Source organism: Leuresthes tenuis, unplaced genomic scaffold, assembly GCF_036924035.1.
Source record: "Leuresthes tenuis unplaced genomic scaffold, fLeuTen1.0.hap1 SCAF_1, whole genome shotgun sequence".
NCBI classification, from domain to species: Eukaryota; Metazoa; Chordata; class Actinopteri; order Atheriniformes; family Atherinopsidae; genus Leuresthes; species Leuresthes tenuis.
In genome coordinates, this window is record NW_027325355.1 from 7,369,902 (window position 1) to 7,384,798 (window position 14,897).

The window sequence follows — 14,897 nt, forward strand, 5'->3', positions numbered from 1 at the left end:
CTAATAAACTTCAGCAACTGAGTTAGTTTTTGGTATTGTTTTATTCTGAATTAAATTTAAAATACTTCTGATATGCCTTTGTAAGTTCTTATTTATCAACGTATGTTCATATACAGCAATTTATATCCATGGTCTCAAAATGCACTTAAGTGTGATCCATCAGGCTTAAAAACGTACACACACATTAAATCCCCCGAGGGTCAGAGACTCTCCCACCACAGTCTCCTAAAATCCTGGGAAACACTTGATCAAACAACTGCAGAGTAGTGCAATCAAACAACACTGACTCAGTGGCGCAATAAGAGGCTGAAGAGGCAGGACAGTAGCATTCTGCTGCAAGGGGTCAACCTGCCTGACTCCCCAGAGTACAGCTGGACAGGCAGTGGATAAGCAGAAGTCAGCAGCTCAGAGGCAGGTGTTCAGTCAGCCACCACCTCCAGCTCCTGTACTTTTAAGCCCCTTCATTGTGCCAGTTGTGTTTGTCATCCCAACTGGAAACAAACAGATTGTGCCGTCTGGTCCCCTGCCCTCACCTCCGCCAACCCGGAGAGCGTAAGTGCACCCGCACAGTGGAAAAAAACTAATGCCGTCAGTGCCACCTGCCGCGCATAAAAGAAAATGGCCATGGGCAGTATTATGGGAATATATACTGTCCCAAAAATAACAGAATGTCTCTGGAAGAATGGATGCAGGAGATGAGGAGAAAGAGGGAGGAAGAAAAAAAATGGTTTCAGATCATTCTTTACATGTCAATATGCATGTAAATAGTTTTAAAAGAAAAAAATGTCTTAATTTACTGTTCTAATTAGTTTCTTTTGTTAATTTATTGTATTTATTTTGTTTTGTTTTAGTTATCTTTTTATTCTATTTTATATTGTTTCTTGTTCTAAATGACTTAATAAAGAAAGAAATTAATAACTTTAAACATTTTCCATTTTTTGTTTATTTATTGTATGTATTTTATTTTGGTATTTATCATTTCTTTATTCATTCTATTTTATTATTGTACTCTTGTTGCTCTTGTTGTAATGTTTCCTAAATTTAATTATTTTCTATATTTGTTCATTTATTGCTTTTACTTTATCTATGTTATATATCTTTTTTTTTCTATTTTGAATTTAATTTATTCCTGTTTTTATTGCTTCAGGTTTAATTTCACACGTGTTTCTGAGTGTTTGTGTGTGTGTGAAATTAGTAATAAATTTGTTACATTTCAGTGAGTGTCTTCAGTTTTTTTCAACTCATTCATAGAAGACGACTACAATGTTGCAGTACTCAATTCAGAAATTTAAAAATTACATTTGATAACACTTGGTAAAAGTTTGTCTCATGTCCAATGATGGAATCGAACCGGCAACCTTTGGATTGAGAGCCTCCTACACTATTCTACAGCAGTGTCAAGTTAGCTTAGATTTCTCAAATGAATACACCAGACTGTGTGCTTTTACTTGAAATGGACAGCAGAAACACAAATAACTACAAGTTCCTTCCATTTTTTTCCACTCATTTTCTCAAAATGTCTTCTTTTCCTTCATTTTTCTCCTTCCCCCTTTTCCCTCTTCTTTCGCCTCAAATACAGACTATTGCTCCCCTGCTTCAGCTCAGTCGGCAGAGCATCAGACGTCTAATTTGAGGATCCACAAGTCCCTGTTCAGGTGTATAAATTTAATCTGCCACTTAACCTGTGCTTCCCTCTATGCCTGCACTCCATTTCTACACTGTCACCTCTGACAGAGCCTGGCTAATGGTGTTCCTTCTATGTAGCTTATTGTTAGCTTTGCTGTTAGCTGCATCGTTATATCCTCATTTGTAAGTTGCTTTGGATAAAAGCTAAATGCATAAACATAAAGTGATAAAGCCGGCTGTCGACAGTTGAACACATTTTAAAAACATACGTGAACAACTAATTTGCACAATAGTCTCATCTTTCAACTCCACTTTCCTCTGGTTCAGCTTGTATATGAACAGTTCTGCAGTTAAAAGCTAAAATCCCAAAGCAGAGTGGAGCTTCTGTGTTACCTGAGGACGGACTGATCTCCGCAGTGAATTCATCTCTTCCCAGGATGCTGTTTCCACTGGAGCTTTTCCCTGCTCCAGTCTCCCCAACAATTAATATCTGTTGTGAACAAAATAAAACAAGTAAAGAATCAAGATTGAACCGATGTAAACTGATGTGAAAAACTGTTCCATGTAACTGTTTCTACCTTAAGCTCTCAGAATTTATATTTTTCTTTGAACAAGTTTATCAGGGGAGAGCGCGAACGCAGTCCCCCACTACCACAAATTAAGCAGTTGACATTCCCACATTTGGGGAATTCACAAAGGTCAGAACAGCCTCAGTGCAATGGCTGATCCTCACCTTGGGAGAACCATCTTCTTGATCATGGTATCTCCCCTGCCAAGTAAGTATGAGTTGTTTAGCTCACTGAGGGGGGACTCACTCACACACATACTGAGCACACTGACGGTGCTAACAGTCTATAAGCTAACTACACCAGAGGTTACAGAGGCTGGGATTCTACATATATGTACAGAGGAAGCAGGTTTGTTAAAAAAAAGAGTGAAATAATGTAACATTTAACATTTTAAAAACATACTTCTTATTTCCCATAATGCAGTGCTGTTTATGTGCACAACAGGCTAACTCCGCGGTTCTCAAAGTGTGGGGCGCGCCCTACTGGTGGGGAATAGAGACGTGACAGGTGGGGCGCGCCAAACGGGAGGAAATATTTCCCTTTTATGCCTATCTTTATCATTTTTTTTACAATAAGCTTTTTGAAAGATACATTCACCAGATTAAATGTTGGCGAAGTTCAAACGAAAGGAACTCAACATTTGCCGAAAGCTTGACTGGACTCTTGTGCATAGTTACGGTTGCTAACGTAGGATTGGACAGAAGCCGTTTGTGGGAGGGAAACTTTCGCGCCGATGGGTAGCAGACGAGCGGAGGCAATAACAACATGGATAAATTTGTGACACGGACCACAAAAGTTGTCGAACCAGCGCCAGCAGAGAGACACAAACCAGACGGGCCTCATCAACCAAAAAGCCAACCAAAAAGGAAATATGATGGAGGGTATCTTGCTCTTGGATTCACGGCAACGGCGGTGGGGGCAGAGGAGAGACCCATGTGTGTTCTGTGTCTTAAACCGCTAGCAGCAGACAGCATGAGACCCAACAAATTAAGAAGACACCTAGAGACCACACACCCCAGTCACGTCAATAAGCCCATTGATTTCTTTCAAAGAAAACTGGCAGAATACCGTCAACAGGAGAATCGCATGATAAAAGCTGCATCAGTAAACGGTAAAGCACAGATGGCTTCATATAGAGTTGCATACAGAATTGCACAATGCAAAAAACCACACACAATTGCTGAGCAGCTCATTCTCCCCGCTGCTTTAGACATGGTGTCAGTTATGCTTGACGAGACAAGCGCAGCTAAATTAAAAGCTGTCCCACTGTCAAACGACACAATTGCGAGACGTATAGGGGACATTTCAAGTGATCTTGAGGAACAACTCAGAAAAATTAAAAGAAAGTCGTTTTGCATTACAAGTGGACGAAGCTACTGACAGCAATAAAGACTGCCTGTTCATCTCGTACGTGCGCTTTGTGAATTGCGAGTCACTGTGCGAGGAGTTGCTCTTTTGCAAATACATAAAAAAATAGAGCCACAGCTGATGAGCTGTTTAAGATCATGGACAGTTACCTCAAAGAACACCATCTTAAATGGGAAAACTGTGTGGGCTTTTGCTCTGATGGCGCACAGACAATGGCAGGGTCAAGAAACGGGCTGCAGGCGCTAATAAAGAGGGTTGCGCCAGATGCGCACTGGACGCACTGTGTTATTCACAGGGAAGCGCTCGCGTCAAGACAGCTCAGCCCTGAACTAAATGAGGTTTTGACAGAAGTTGTGAGCGTGGTGAATTTTATCAAAATCCGACCCCTGAAAGCGCGACTGTTCTCCGCACTTTGTGAGGAAATGGGAGCTGATCACACATCTGTGCTGTTTCACAGTGAAGCAAGGTGGCTCTCCCGGGGTAAAGTGCTGTCGCGTGTCTTTGAGCTCAGGGCAGAGATTCGGATGTTCTTGGAAGAGGAGCACATGTATGAGGCTGCAAGCAAGTTCTGTGATGAACAATTTCTGCTTAAACTGGCCTACCTCAGCGATGTGTTTGGCAAGCTGAATGAATTAAATCTTCAGCTTCAAGGCAAAGACAAGCACCTACCTCACCTGGCAGACAAGATCACAGCATTCTCCCGAAAGCTCGAGGTATGGGGCAGGCGCCTCGATCAGCCAAACATAGATGTCTTTGAGAACCTGAGTGAAGTTGCTGAAACCACTGATTCTGGAGCCACCACAGTGATCCCATGTATTAAGCAGCACATCTCTTCCCTGAGAGGATTGTTCCAAAAATACTTCCCAAACAACAGTGCTCAGTATGCCTGGGTTATGGATCCATTCAATGCAGCCGGTTGGTATTTTGACATTTTATTTATGATGTTTGCTACCAACTAACTGGAATGGATTGTTGGCAAACAGATTTGTTTATTATGCAATGACAAGTAAGCTCATTTATTTATATTCTGCCTGCAGCACCTGCTGATTTTAGCTCTGCTGAGGAGGACCAGTTTATTGAGATGACATCTGACTCCACCCTGAGACTGAGGTTTAAGGCTCAGACTGAGTGAATTCTGGTTTGGAGTGGAGAGGGAGTATCCACTCATCGGGCAGAGAGCTGCGTGCATTCTGCTTCCCTTTGCAACATCATATCTCTGTGAGATGGGCTGTTCAGCTGTTGCTTCACTGAAGACAAAATACAGATCTCAGCTGAACATTGAGCATGACTTGAGAGTGGCGGTATCAAGCCTGCAACCCCGCTTTGAAAAGATGTGCAATGCAAAACAGGCTCACTGCAGCCACTAATGCAGGGATAACAATCATATCACCTGTTCACCAAATGTTTTGAGTTTGAGAACCACTGGGCTAACTGAAGGAAATCCCTTATTTCATCCATCTGTCCCCCTGCAGCCACCAACGGTCCAACATGGAGTTCAAGTGAACCAAATCTCACTTAAACAGCATCCGGAAACTGTTTAATACACACCTGACATCCAGAAAAAATAATAAAAACACACAGATCACAGGTTCTTTTCTGCTAACAGAGTTAGCGCTCCCTCTTTCTTTGTTTGTTTGTGGCGCCATGAAACTGACTCAGTATGGAGCGTGATAATGTTCACACTGCCACCTATTGTTCTGGAGTGGGAACTGCACTGGGTGACTTATGGGATTTTTGGTTTTATTTGCTGAAAAGTACACGACACACTTAAGAACCACTACAAGGTGTTCCTAATAACCTTTAAAGTGAATGTTTATCTTCATATATATAAAGAATCAATAAATAAGTCATTTATCTGTTTGTCAGGCTGGAATTCAAAGTAAACAAGAAACTTGTGCTACAAATAAATAAATAAATCAGCTCAGTCCATTTCTAGTGGAGAACAGAAATACCTGCAGGATTCAACCGTGTAACAAACATCTGAGCCATAACAGTTATAACTCTGCACAGAAATCACAGCTAAGTGCTGCACCTTCTAAACTGTTTACTGCCTGTATGTTTATATATTCAGCATGGAGAGAGACTGCAGGGACATAAAGGGACATTACAAAGTCAGAATCTAATTTTTAATGGGCTGCACTGCTGTCTGACTCCAGAAACATGAAATTATGGGATTTGACTGCTACATCTATGTGTACAGTTATATTTATCTTTACATTACACATCATTACATAATAACCTGCTTGTGATTTTTTTGTCTCACTCACATTTGTGTCCTTGTCAGCTGCTCCTTGTTCTCTTGGTTACTCACTGGAGAAGCTGCAGTAAAGTCAGCTGTAACATCTGCCGGTAAAAGAGCAGGAAAAGAAGATGTTCAAAAAATCATGTTGGTATTGTGAATAGGTTGCCTAATATATTTGGGAAACACAGGTATATGTGAGCAGGAAAAGTAACAGAAAAGCAAACAGATGTAAGGTGGGCTGGCACACAGCTGGATACAACATCATGACATCACTAATATTCTAAATGCTAATCACAGACTTTACTAAAAGCTTCAGCACTTTTCCATTGGGAACAGTTATAATTAACAGTTGACAAATTTAGCTTCCAAATATCAACCAAATGGCAGTTTTCCGGTTTGTAGAGTAAACTTTGTTGTTTGTTAACACTGGTAACCTCTTTCACCCACAACTACGTTACCAGCCAGCTAATAGGAGGTTCAAACAGACTTGATGCCGAGTGAAAGCTGGGGCTTAAAACCATGTTTTACTTATAATCTGTGAACTGATTAGACATGAAAATGATCAAGTGAAAGTCACTGAGCTGTTTGTTAGGTTGTAAAACAACTTATAGAGCTCTATCGGCCCCTGGTGGAGAACATAGGTAACTGCAGGATTCAACCAATAGACAATGAGCCATAAAACAGGGTCCTAAAATAAACACTAAATACACAATGTTGTGATTAAGTCATAGCTAAGTGTAGCTAAAGTATTTACAAATCATTAACTGAAGGGTAGTCAATTCTAGTTCAGACAAATATATATTTTTTATATTAGGTCTATAAAAAGTGAAATTGCCCCTTCTCTCAACAACCGAGCTGGATGTGAAATTCAGCGTAGTACAATATTTAATAATTTAGTAAAAATAAAAGATAACAGACGTAAGACTCCACCAACGTCACCACTCACGACAACTGTTACATAAATTAAGATATGCGCAGTTAGCCAATAAAGTCAGAAAGAGTTTAACGTTAGCATGCTAGCTTGCTAACTGGGCGATACACAATCGTCCTGCTGCATTAAACACAAAAAATATATCTTGGCAATTGTTATGCGAGTTGTACGATTGATAGTATTTCTAGATACTGAGAAGATGGATTCAAGTAGTAAAAAAATAACTCACGAAATGAGTTTTCCATGCCAGTTGTTAATTATTTGCTCCCCTGTCAAACCACAGCAAGCTAATAGCAATTAAAACTGCGTTTGACCGCGCATGCTCAATTATCTTAACCTTTGACCCAATATTAAGTCAAAGGAAAAACATACAGTTTTAAACTTTTGACAAGTTCACATTGCCTGTAGTCGTTGGTATTTATTAAAACTAGCTTATGATATTTCAGAGTTGAATTTGAAGAAAAAAATTACATGGTAACTTAATTAGCTTATTATGTCCACCTGCTTACCGAAGGGTTAATTAGGGTTTTATCTTAAACAAATCTTAGGTATCAGGTTCTGCGACACATAACAGTATTTTGTCTATGACAAGAAATAAATTGAAATTTAGAAAAGTCAACAAGTTAACTGAAAATACAATAAATAATATCCTCTTATTCTAATCATATAAATATAAAGAAAGTAGGATGTTGTGTGCAACATTGATAAAAGCAATGCATTCTCTTTTCCCTCAGACACTTAAAACCCATATTAAATTAAAATAATACAAGAACAAAATATGTGTCTGGTTAAGGGTCCAGCAGGTCAGTTCTGGATCATTTGTTTGACTGATTTCAAGAGGATATATAGATGAAAATGTTTGTGTCTGCATTACAAATATCAGGTATGAACTAAACAATCGTGGCTACAAGTATTCATGACAACAAAATTGAAAAATGAATAGAAAACAAAAAATAGATAAATCCAGGCATTATCAAGAAAGTATTTACCTCTTCTTTTGGCAGATGAATTTCACTTGAAAAAAGGAGGTGGAGAGTTTGTGATCCTATGTAAAATACCACAAAACAAGTCCAGTTTTAAATAAAACTGATTTTAATCAAGATAACGTCATGACACCATGTGCATTTTTAACACATTAACCAATCGCCAAACATCATTCTTTGATAGATATCACAAAAAAAATCAAAATAAACTATAGAAATCACCTTAAATACACCAATTACAGAGTGTTGATCACATTCATTGAAACTACAACAGGTTAAAGGCATTTATCATTAATAGTTCTGCTTTATATTAGGGCCTCTTTTCACTTATATTTCACTATTTGGACAATCTGTAATGAATGAACACCTAAAACAGAACACAAGACATTATAAAGATAAATCAACGTTGGTGGGCATTGTTTGCTTTATTTAAGTGGCAATAAAACAAAGCACTTCATCAGAAAATCAGTGTCAAAAATATATTTTGGAAAGACCTCAAGACATACATGTTTGAGGAAGCTGCATAAACTGTGATAATGTCACAAGTTCAGTCGCAGTAGTGGTACTTACAGCTTCTTTGAAGTTTGGTTTGTTCCACAAAAGGAGCAGTATTCTTTTGTATTTTAGCTTTAGATTGACATCTTTTTTTGCTCAGTTTTCCTCTGAGCCACAAAGATGGTCAGCTTTCACTGTGTCCAATAACTGTAGCTTCTAAAGTGGATTTCATAGCACTGCTGCATGTCTGACAGTTCATTTGGGTGGAGAAAACATACATCACAACCCTCTGAATCTGCTTTCAGTCCGACTTGAACAGTCTCTCACAGTTTCAGACACAAAATGTGTCTTTTAGTTTGAATCTCAGCTGAAATCTACAACAACTGTAGAGTGACTTATATCATTTCACCACCTGGTGTGATAAACTTACAAAAACACCTCAAGAGCAACACCTGGGATCTTTTTGGGAGAAAAGGGGATTCTCTTCATGCTAACAGAGCTGGTAATAAATCATTTATGGATCCTACAGAGTGAAACAAAAATAAATGTGATTTCTGACCCTTGACATTTTGTCCTTTTATGAGAAAAATATTCCAGATTTTAATCCCATGGAGGGAGCCGATGAAGTAAAGATTGATGTGCATAAAAACATTAAAAACCTCTCTTGTAAGTTCTCGGTTCAAGTTTTATTTAGCTTCAGCTGCATGTTTTTCTTTATTGAACCTTTAAGCACTCATAGATCAATTTGATCCCAGCAGAAGTGTCGCAGGTTTACTTGGTTGCTGTAGTTTACTGAAGCAGGACTCTAAGCAGGGCCCTCCGCTAACATCCTCCTCTCCTTCAGAACCAGGGACAGGGTTGGGTTTGGGAGGGGACATCGCTCTGTACTTTAGAGCAGGCTTGAATAAATCAAACTTCATTTGGTGTATGATCTACTTTTCAGAGGATTTGTAAATGACTAAATAAATAACACCACTGGCTAAACCTTCAATTTAACCTGAACTAAGCAGACGTTTGACTGGTTTTGATGCGGTCAGGATCACACTCATTGGACACAAACCAGATCTTTTTACTTACTTTACGTATTCATTTGCTGTTCTTAGTAGCACAGGAGACAGGATGGTGAATGAAGAATTGCAGCAAACATTCTTCACAGAGGTAGTGTGGACGGGGGAAGATGATATTTACTGTTGAGGTTAATGGAGACGGCTCTGAGTTCGATGTCATGGAAACATTCCTTCAAACACCCCGACTGATTCATTATGAAACTGCTGCCTGTGCAACAGTCAGAGCAAAGGGTTCAGTGGAATAGCTCAGACTGTTTGGTGAATGTTTTAAACGTCAGATGTTCTGGGATCAAAACCTATGACTCAGTGAAGTTTCAGCTCCAACACTAAAAATACAAATTAAAAAGCACTCCGAAAACATCTTCAAGTGGGAAGGTGGCTTGGTGAGTTTCACAGAGACCATAACTTGCCAGTGGTGCAACAGCTGGTTCAAATCCTGCCTGTTATCCTCAGGATAACTTTACATTGAATGGAACAAAAAGATTTCAATACCAAAGTGGAATGAATGAATGAATAAATGTCCCACAAACTATCCATCCTTCCATTTGTTTTACATGGTTTCAGGGGGACTGGAGCCTACAGTGGGGAGAATGCAAATTCAGTGCGATTTTCTGGATTTTATTTTTAGATTCCGTCACTCACACTTGAAGCGCACCTATTATAAAAATGACAGATTCTACATGCATTGCAAGTGTGAAAACCAGCTAAATCCGCAGCGTATCAAATACTTGTTCTCCCCACTGTATCTGTCACAGAAACTCATCAACATTTGAATCCAATAACAAGTCTGAAACTAAATGAAAAACGGCAGACCCAAATGAACGTTGACATGATATAGGCTGTGTCAAATTCAAAAGCAGTCCCTGTTTCTCTTTTTGGAACTTCTTCTTTCTCAGGACAAAAATAAATGTATGAGGATCAAAGCCAACAATGACCTGGGACATCTCAGCAGATCCAGGATCAGCAACATGGAGACTGAGAGCCAAAATCAAACAGAGGACAACATAACAAACTGTTAAAACAATGATGTAGAGGATATACAAAAAAAATGCATGTGTATATATGAATCTACTGTGAATTTACACCCTCTTTTCTATTATAAACAGTAAGGAAATGTTAAAAAATATGAAGTTATACTATGACAAAAAGAAAGTACCATGAGATGCTGCAGGGTCAAGAGACACTGTGCTGAGAGTCCTCTTATCTATCTTACTTCAACTTTTGTCTAATCCTTGTTTGACTGAATGTCACATAACCTTGTGTGGGCAGTGATCTTGTAGGATGGATGGATGACTTTATTGATCCCTTTGGGAGGTTGCCTCTGGGAAATTGAAATCTCCATCTCACTCAGGCTCAGCACTGTTATATACAGAAATGTACAGAATAAACGAACTGGAAACTAAATAACGATAGTATCATTGTTTTTTTTTTTAACTCAGACAAATCTGTGTCAGCTTCTTGATATGTCATGCAGACTCCTTGCTGTGAGAATAAATGTTTGGTATTAATTGTCTCCAGCGACTCTGAGCCTCATTTTGAGAGAATTTTCTTGACACCAACACAAGAGACATTTGACATAGTTTCACAGCTTGAAGTTGAGCCTCGTGCCCTTTTAGTGTTGGAACTTTCAGCTTTAGTCATGACAATCAAACAGCTGTCTGGAAAGTACAGGGAACCACTCCAAACCTTTTTCAGACTGCGTTAAAAATTCTTTGGGAAAGATTAGCACAAAGATTAGAACCAAACACAATTTTTTTTAAATATCTCTGTAGCAAGAACATGAAAAGCATGAGAAATGTTGACATCTGACCTTTAATAAAATGTAGAACAATGAAATACGAACAAGTGTAAAGATAGACTTTACATCAAACTGAAATGATATATTGCTTCTAAAGATGTTGTATGTTTACAAACATACCCACAACTGGTGCACAGCTACTTTGTGAATTTTAACTTTATACAAAACATACATGTTCAGTATAATAGAATAAAACATGTATCTACTTTCAAACAGATTGCATATTTAATTCAATTCAGTTTTATTCATATAGTGCTGAATTAAAACAATGTCACCTCAAGGCACTTATATTGTTCTGTCTATTAACTCACAACTGATGTCATATTTATCTTGAACGGTGGGAGATCTGTCCACAGTTAAAACAATCCCAACAAATTATAAAGCACTTTCAATGATTCTACAAACATGTGCTACCCACAAAACATTCAGAACAAAAGTCCTGACAAGAGAAGGTGGTAATCCACAAAGAAGATTTTTAATGTAAACAAGGGAAATTCTTCTGATTGGTAGTTCCTGTTGCTGCTCCCAGGTGAATGTTTTCTTATCTGCCGTAAAATATATTGTTGATTTAAACCAATAATTTATCCGCAGTGTGAGTACGTTGGTGTGTCTTTAGACTAGATAATCGAGCAAAAGCTGCTCCACACTGACCACAGCTGTATGGTTTCTCTCCTGTGTGAATACGTTGATGTATCTTTAGAGTAGATGATTGAGTGAAAGCTGCTCCACACAGACCACAGCTATAAGTTTTCTCTCCTGTGTGAATACGTTGGTGTCTTTAGACTAAACAATGCAGTGAAAGCTGTCCCACACTGACCACTGCTGTAAGGTTTCTCTCCTGTGTGAATACGTTGATGTGTCTTTAGACTGGATGATTGAGTGAAAGCTGCTCCACACTGACCACAGCTGTATGGTTTCTCTCCTGTGTGAACACGTTGGTGTTGCTTAAGATTGGAAGATGTAGTGAAAGCTGCTCCACACTGACCACAGCTGTATGCTTTATCTCCTGTGTGAATACATTGATGTGTCTTTAGACTAGATGATTGAGAGAAAGCTGCTCCACACTGACCACAGCTGTATGGTTTCTCTCCTGTGTGAACACGTTGGTGTTGCTTAAGATTGAAAGATGTAGTGAAAGTTGCTCCACACTGACCACAGCTGTATGGTTTCTCTCCTGTGTGAATATGTTGGTGTTGCTTAAGACCGGAAGATGTAGTGAAAGCTGCTCCACACTGATCACAGCTGTATGGTTTCTCTCCTGTGTGAATACGTTGGTGTTGCTTAAGATTGGAAGATTGAGTGAAAGCTGCTCCACACTGACCACAGCTGTATGGTTTCTCTCCTGTGTGAATACGTTGGTGTTTCTTAAGATCGGAAGATGTAGTGAAAGCTGCTCCACACTGACCACAGCTGTATGGTTTCTCTCCTGTGTGAATACGTTGGTGTTTCTTAAGATCGGAAGATGTAGTGAAAGCTGCTCCACATTGAGCACACCTGTATGCTTTCTCTCTTGTGTGAATACGTTGGTGTTTCTTAAGATCGGAAGATGTAGTGAAAGCTGCTCCACACTGATCACAGCTGTATGGTTTCTCTCCTGTGTGAATACGTTGGTGTTTCTTAAGATCGGAAGATGTAGTGAAAGCTGCTCCACACTGATCACAGCTGTATGGTTTCTCTCCTGTGTGAACACGTTGGTGTTGCTTAAGATTGAAAGATGTAGTGAAAGTTGCTCCACACTGACTACAGCTGTATGGTTTCTCTCCTGTGTGAATATGTTGGTGTTGCTTAAGACCGGAAGATGTAGTGAAAGCTGCTCCACACTGACCACAGCTGTATGGTTTCTCTCCTGTGTGAATACGTTGATGCGTCTTTAGACTAGATGATTGAGTGAATGCTGCTCCACACTGATCACAGCTGTATGGTTTCTCTCCTGTGTGAACACGTTGGTGTTGCTTAAGATTGGAAGATGTAGTGAAAGCTGCTCCACACTGACCACAGCTAAATGGTTTCTCTCCTGTGTGAATACGTTGGTGTTTCTTAAGATCGGAAGATGTAGTGAAAGCTGCTCCACACTGACCACAGCTGTATGCTTTCTCTCCTGTGTGAATACGTTGATGCGTCTTTAGACTAGATGATTGAGTGAAAGCTGCTCCACACTGACAACAGCTATATGGTTTCTTTCCAATGTGAAGCCTCTGATGATACCTCAGATGTGATGATCTTTTGAAAACTTTCCCACAGTGCTTACAGGAGTGACATCTGGATCCCTCTTGGGCTATATGTTTCTGCAATGACAGAGAAGAATAAAGACTTAGATCCTTTTGAAGTTCACACAAAATATTTCTCTAAGCTAACCAACTAATTCTAACTGGACGTGTATAGACCGAGCCACAGGTCTCAATATCTCAGATCAAACATGAATGCTGAGAGTGTGTTTATAAGTGCCCTCAGCTGTCAGCACTGTGCTCTGATGTGTTCTGCACACGATCAGGTTTTTAAACAGTAAACTCTTGCTTTTTCACTAATTATTTTTTGTCATGATGAAATTCTGAAAAGGAACTTGTGCTACAATATTTCTAAATGATAGAATGAAGCACAGTCTTGTCCAAGTTGTTCAGTTAAAAACCATGTAGAGGTTGGACTGAAAAAGGTTGATGACCAGTGGTTTAAATGAATAAAAGTAACAGTGGTGGTAATACATGACATTCTTGACACTAACCATTTGTTCCAACTTACAACCCAGAGGTCTGCAGCCACTGAGCTCAACAATTATCAGGGAAACACAGTTTTAGCTTAACCTTCGTTTCTCTCTAAAACAACTCTTTATCCTGAGGTAGAGGTACAAACCTGTCATCTAACCATTAAAGACCCAGAAGTATTACCACCACCAGGTTTAATTCATGTAATCCAGAGACTTTAAACACAAATAATGAAGATTAGCTCCTGAACCTCTCAAATCTGAAGACTGACAGAAAATGTCCCACCACAACAATCTAGCCACTGAGTTTCTTCCAGCAGATCAATCAGCCTGCAGCACATTTTCAGTCTAAGCAAAATCTGTACCAGAGAGAGGAGATGAAACCAAGAAACACTTTTTCCACACTTGAAATAAAAGCAGAACAAGCGGATGATACAAGGAGCCTTGACACTCGTCCTCGTGTCTTTAATGTCCTCCACACTGACCTGTAGCCCGGTGGAACCAGACGATGAGCTGGCTCTGTTCTTGGTGGAGGGGTTTGGATCCTGGTTCTGCTGCTCCATTCTGGTCCAGGTCCTCCGACTGATGGACTCTGTCTGCAACTGTCAGTACAAACAATAAGATCCAGCTGTGGCGTGCAACACGTTAAATCACACCCACTTTTCTTCTTCTCTTGATAACCTTTCTGGACAGTTTTTAACCATCTAGTCACATTTCATTAAACTTATTACCGTGGTTTTTATTTAAACCCCTGAAAAATTTTAAATGGTTCTTTAAAGACCCACTAAGGTCACAGTTCAAAATATTTGGAGCTTTTTGATCAAATTCAGAAAAAAATTTAATAATATACTCTGTAGAACGAATCTCACTGTGTGCAATATCCCATGAATCTCATCTGAGTCAGTGTAACATGATCAACTTAAATCATTTTACTACATTAAGACAAAGATATTGTTTGAGGAAAGGGTCCCAATATCATCCCAAAGCCTGAAGTTCAGATTTTCTCTAGTTCTAAATTTGTTCTCATTTCCAGAAGCTGTCATGGATCCAGAAAAGTAACAGAGTAATCTCAGATTTGTCACAGTTACACTCTGAAGCGTGGTTCAGCTCTCAGGAAGCT

The 14,897-nt window shown here is 39.3% G+C and overlaps 1 non-coding gene and 1 pseudogene across 1 annotated transcript; both read right to left on the reverse strand.

Annotated features, from left to right (window-relative positions):
- Window positions 1-2,246: 2,246 nt before the first annotated feature.
- Window positions 2,247-2,410, reverse strand: LOC140297482 (U1 spliceosomal RNA). Its single transcript, XR_011913214.1, has one exon. It is a non-coding gene; the product is annotated as a U1 spliceosomal RNA (small nuclear RNA).
- Window positions 2,411-9,364: 6,954 nt separating this feature from the next.
- Window positions 9,365-14,340, reverse strand: LOC140296445 (uncharacterized; annotated as a pseudogene).
- Window positions 14,341-14,897: the final 557 nt, after the last annotated feature.